Source organism: Engraulis encrasicolus, chromosome 17 (assembly GCF_034702125.1).
Source record: "Engraulis encrasicolus isolate BLACKSEA-1 chromosome 17, IST_EnEncr_1.0, whole genome shotgun sequence".
NCBI classification, from domain to species: Eukaryota; Metazoa; Chordata; class Actinopteri; order Clupeiformes; family Engraulidae; genus Engraulis; species Engraulis encrasicolus.
Genome location: NC_085873.1, coordinates 49,079,348 through 49,084,896, shown reverse-complemented (window position 1 = coordinate 49,084,896; position 5,549 = coordinate 49,079,348).

The following is a 5,549-nucleotide window of genomic DNA, read 5'->3' as shown; positions in this document are numbered from 1 at the left end:
CCATGAGTCAGTGCCCCACAGGGATGCATAAAATAACAATAATAGCAATGTTCTTAAGAGATGCCGGGGATTATAATAATGCAGTTCTTAATTAAAGAGAGTGTTGTGTAGCTTGTTGTTGGTTATATTTTGGTACACTTAGTTATTCTATTTATTTATTTTACTTAGGGGCCGTTTGTACGAGAACGATTGAGAAGGAAGACGACAGAATATTTTATTAAAAGTGCCTTTCATTTAGACGGCGCCGCCGCCGCCGCCGCCGGGGCATGAAGACCCAAAAATCTGAGGACTCCTTCCAGAGTGTAGAGTTTTGAAGACGGGCCGAGTTGAGTCTCCGTCTAAATGGCCAAAACGCTAAACTGTCAAATTAGAATGTGTCAAATTAGAATGCTCGCGGACATGCCCGGGTTCTATCACACCGCCACCCAGCGGTCTGGAATGTATAGACAGTAGAATACCACATACTCTTGCGCAGGGGTCCCCAACCTTTCTGGGTCTGAGGGCTACCAAGGGCTACCCGAGTGCTACCAAGGGCTACCCAAGGGCTACTTTTGTTCAAAATCCTCCACTGATATCTTGACATCATTCCCAAATCACACTATGATTGAATGATGATTTGCTTATAGGTTATAAAGAAATAATCTTATATTTAAATGAGGAAAAACACTAACTGTGACTAAAATCTGGTAGTCGTCACTATTTATTAACATCCTTGGAGGGCACCTCGGAAGCTCCTGGAGGGCTACCTGGCGCCCGTGGGCACCACGTTGGTGACACATACTCTTGCGTCTTCATATAAACAAAGATTTCCCCATAAGAATGCTCGTCTAAACGCGAATTAAAAAATGAAGACAAGACGCCACTTTTGCGTCTTCTCTTCTCCCCCCCAGGAGTCCCCGGCCCACACTTTGCAAACCACTGAGCTAGACTACAAAAGGAACAGGGCAGTACGTGAGCATACGCATGCAGATAGAATGCCCTTTAAAATTGAACAACACTGCTCAGAAGAGAATGCTTTAACACTGTGAACATTGTGAAATGTTGTAGCTATCTAAAATAGACGTGACGCTTTTTTTATGCAGTTTTTGAAATGGCAGGAAGAAACACATGATTCTGACACATCAAGAGAAAGAGGATGTTACAAAGTCTAAACTCGATTTGACAAATTACACAATTACTGCCTTATTGGCTTTGTCTGGTGGGGCCGCCCATCATTCAGTCTGCATTGTCTTCACTCCTTTATTGCTCTTTTCTTTGTGTTTCTTTGCTTTTTTCCACACCAGTCTAGTTTTTTTTTTCTTCTTTTTATTGATTTCCTTTCTTCTTGATTTTTTTTTCCCTTCTCCCCCTCCTCCTTTTTGTCCATTTTGTTCGTTGCTTGTCTCCAGCACAGAGGCAGACTTTCCATTAGGGCAAACCTAGGCAATTGCCGAGGGCCCAGACCAAATCTGTCCTCCTTCGGGGCCTCAACTGTCATACCAGTTGCGTAAAACACACACAAAAATTAGCTTGATCTTTATTTGTGACTTGTGTAAAGTATTCGAAGATATGAGACAAATACATGAAAATAGCACCAAAACAGAATTATATTTCTTTATTATATGGTTGTGACGTCATCTGTCGAATGCTCCATTCATTTCAACGGGGCTCCCCAACGTTCGGACGTCTGTTATTTTTCGATAACGGACGGGTTGGTCTATAACAGACCGCTGTCAATGGCAACAAGACTTTTCACTGCTAAAGCGACTTTTCAACAAGACTCTAATCAGCTGCTGTGATAGACAGCATCCGTTGTCCTGGCTACCGCTGTCAATGGCAACAAGACGTTCACTGCTAAAGCCACTGGCTTGTATACAAGTCAGTGGCTAAAGCGAATGTTTCATATCACTCCGCAGGGGGTCCGGTCTTTTGTCACTCTAATCAGCTGCTGTGATAGACAACACCTGTTGTCCTGGCTACCTAGCTGTTGCCTAGCGGTGTTCCACAACGGCACTGTTTTGTTTTTTGCAGCAACAATCTTAACATTAAATAGGTCTAAAGAAATGTCCCCGCCATGTGTGAATCATTTAAGTATATCCATATAATAAGCGGGTTAACTTTCGGCGAGTCGGTCGCTTTGTGGAATAGCAGCACTTCAGAGAGAACAAGACCCCTCCGCTCCGCGTCGGGGTCTAAAGATTCTCTCTGTCGTGCTGCTATTCCACGGTAGCGACCTTCTCGCCGAACGTTAACCCTTACATAATGACTTTTGAGGGCCCCATGTTTATATTTCGCCTAGGGCCCCAAAATGGCTCGATCTGACCCTGCTCCAGCATTGACGATTTGCTCTTCCGTGTTTTGCCTGAAATGTGGACCACCACCACAGCAAAGAAAAGCAACATCCCTACTGGGGTATCTCTTCTTCCCTCTCCATCTCTCTCTATCCCTCTGTCTTTGCCTTTTCACGTCCGGCCTCACACTGTCTTATCGTCCTATAGGTCTGTGTTCACTCTTTCACTTATGCCTTGCTTCGCCATACAAAGTCTGACACATATGCACGCACACACACATACACACACACAAACACACACACACACACACACACAAACACACACACACAAACACACACACACAGACAGTTATGATCTTGCTGTGTCTCCATCTCTGTAATGGCTCGCTCGCTAGACAGGCACACACACACACACACACACACACACACACACACACACACACACACACACACACACACACACACACACACACACACACAAACACACACACACGCACACACACGCACACACTGACACAATACCCACACAATTCAGCCACACGCCTGCTATCTCTTTCTCTATCTCTCTCTGAGGGCTGTTGTTTATTGCTGTGATTTACTGTGTGTTGGTGGGGCAGAGGCAGAGCCTGTGACTAGCTTACCCAGTGTCTGGGGAATAACTTGTAGCCTTTCTAGGTCAAGCATGCTAACGAATTAGCCCCCTGGCAGCATCAGACCAATTTTTCAGCCAGCCTACAAGTGTGTACACTGTGTCTGTGTGTGTGTGTGTGTGTGTGTGTGTGTGTGTGTGTGTGTGTGTGTGTGTGTGTGTGTGCGCGTGTTCAAGAGTGTTTAACCAGCTCAAATGCAAACTAATTGGCCGTGTTTTTTGTTTTTGCTCAGTATAAACATACAGTATTTCAGTTCAGTGAATTCCAGTCTCCTCCAGTTCTCTTCTGCGCACTCCTTAAGCTTTCCGTTAGTGTGGTCCACTTAGGGGACGATTATAAGCCAATGTGCTGCATTGCTATTTTATTCACCATTTACAATGACACTTTTCTTTCTTCCCCCTTCATTGTCTTGTTAAGTGCGCACAGTAGATATTGCATAACTTCAACAAAAGTACCCAACTGGGAACAGCATAATGATGATTGGCTAGAGTCCCGAAACATTTGTTTTTTTCAGCTTTTTCAATAACAATAGACAGTTTTCCCTGATTTACACAGATTTTTGTGTGTGTAACTGCTTTCCTTTCCTAATGTTTTTTTAAATTATTATTTTGGAATTACGCACCGAACAAAACACTCTAAAAGGCACAGCAGGTATGGATGCCATATTCACCTGCTACACTTAGCCCGTTAAGACAAGCCCCCAATTGTCAATTAGCTGTTATCAGAATGGCCTTGACCAAGTCAAAATGTGTTACTACCTATAAAGGCTCTGTGTGGTAGTCATAGTAGTGCAGTACTATGGTTATACAACGTTCCATGGGCCCTATTATAAATCAGCTGTTATCAGAATGGTCTTGACCAAGTCAAAATGTATTACTACCTATAAAGTCTCTGTGTGGTAGTCGTTGTAGTGCAGTACTGCGGTTCTACAACCCTCCAGGGTGTGGAATGAACATCATGAAGCATTATGCCGTGTACAGACCAAGAGCGAATGAAGCGACGGAAGCCATTATTTCTGTATGGAGGGCACGCGACCTGCGCTACCAAAGCGAATTCGCCAGGAGCGAAGCTTCTTGCGCGACCAGAGCGAATTTTGACGATTAAACTTAATCTAATCGCAGGCGAATTCGCTCTGACGCTGTTCGGCGAAAACCAATCGGAACGTTCATATCTCCGAATGTCCCAGGCTGTCAAGCCAGAGCCGTTATGTGATTAGCTGAATCAAACATGTCAATGCTGCGTCTCGAGCGAATACAGCGAATTCAAGGCGAAACTTCTTCTGCTACCCACGCTACCAGGCAGCGTAGTTCGCTCTTGGTCTGGACACGGCATTATTGGGCTGCTGAGTAACAACTTCAACAGTGTTGCTGCATATGGCTCTGATAACCTAGCCTGATAAACCAGCCTAAATGTGAGACCGAAGTAATTTAGTCTGGCCCAGATGAACGTTACCTCGGACGATTGCTGATGAGAACAACCTGTTGTTTTTTTTCAAACCGTGCCGATGCTCTGACCAATCGGTGATCTTTGCCGTTGATGTGCTTTCTCAACGGTGTTGCAAGCTTCGTCGTCACTCCCTCAAAACCCTGCCCGCTTTGATTCAAAACAAATCTCTGCGTTGTAATTGGTTTTGCCAGACTCAAGGCACAGTGTTCAAAATGTTCTCAGAACCGAGGCCAGACCCACTCGCAGCTGAAAAATTTCGGCGCCCAGCGGATGGCGCTGGTTTACCAGGCTACAGATAACCCATTTTAGACTAAGGCCCCTACCACCTGCAACAAATGACCTCAGCCTATACAAACCTAAATATCGCAGCCCTCAAAGCATATAAAAAAACGTTGAAATAAGTTGAGTTAAAAAGCTACTGACGCTCATCTTGCATTATAATGTGTTCATTCAGCTCTAGCATACAAGATTTTTTAATTAAAAAAACTCAAATCTCAAGAGCTTGAATGCAGCGTTTATGACGCTTCAGGCGCCCGGCTCAAACAGCGTATACGCAGCATCATGGGTTAATTAACAGTCTAGAAATGACTGTCACAACGCTGCAAATAAAATACTTTTTTTTTACAAGCGTAGACAGTGAAGGAGGCCATCTGTCTGTCCTCTACACCCAGACTCCCCGCTTCTCTGGTAGGAAGAAAGGACACTGAATAGTGATCGAGGGCTTGATCCTTTCTTTTCTACATGGCATTATGCTGTGTTTCTTTTTGTAATCTGTAGAGCAGGGGGGATATACAGTATAGTGTAGAGCAGGGGGGGATATACAGTATCGTACTGTGTCTCCCATTGCCGGACTGTTGTAGTTGACGAGGTTGCACGTTCGATCCCCGAGGGGGGTGAACAGGTGCAAGATGACCTCCGTCACTCTAGCATACAAGAATTTTTAATTTAAAAAACTCAAATCTCAAGAGCTTGAATGCAGCGTTTATGACGCTCCAGGCGCCAAAGGCTCAAACAGCGTATACGCAGCATCATGGGTTAATTAACAGTGTAAAAATGACTGTCACAACGCTGCAAATAAAATACTCTCTTTTTTTACAAGCGTAGACAGTGAAGGAGGCCATCTGTCTGCACAATCCATCCAGACTCCCTGCTACTCTGCTCGGAAGAAAAGACACTGAATAGCG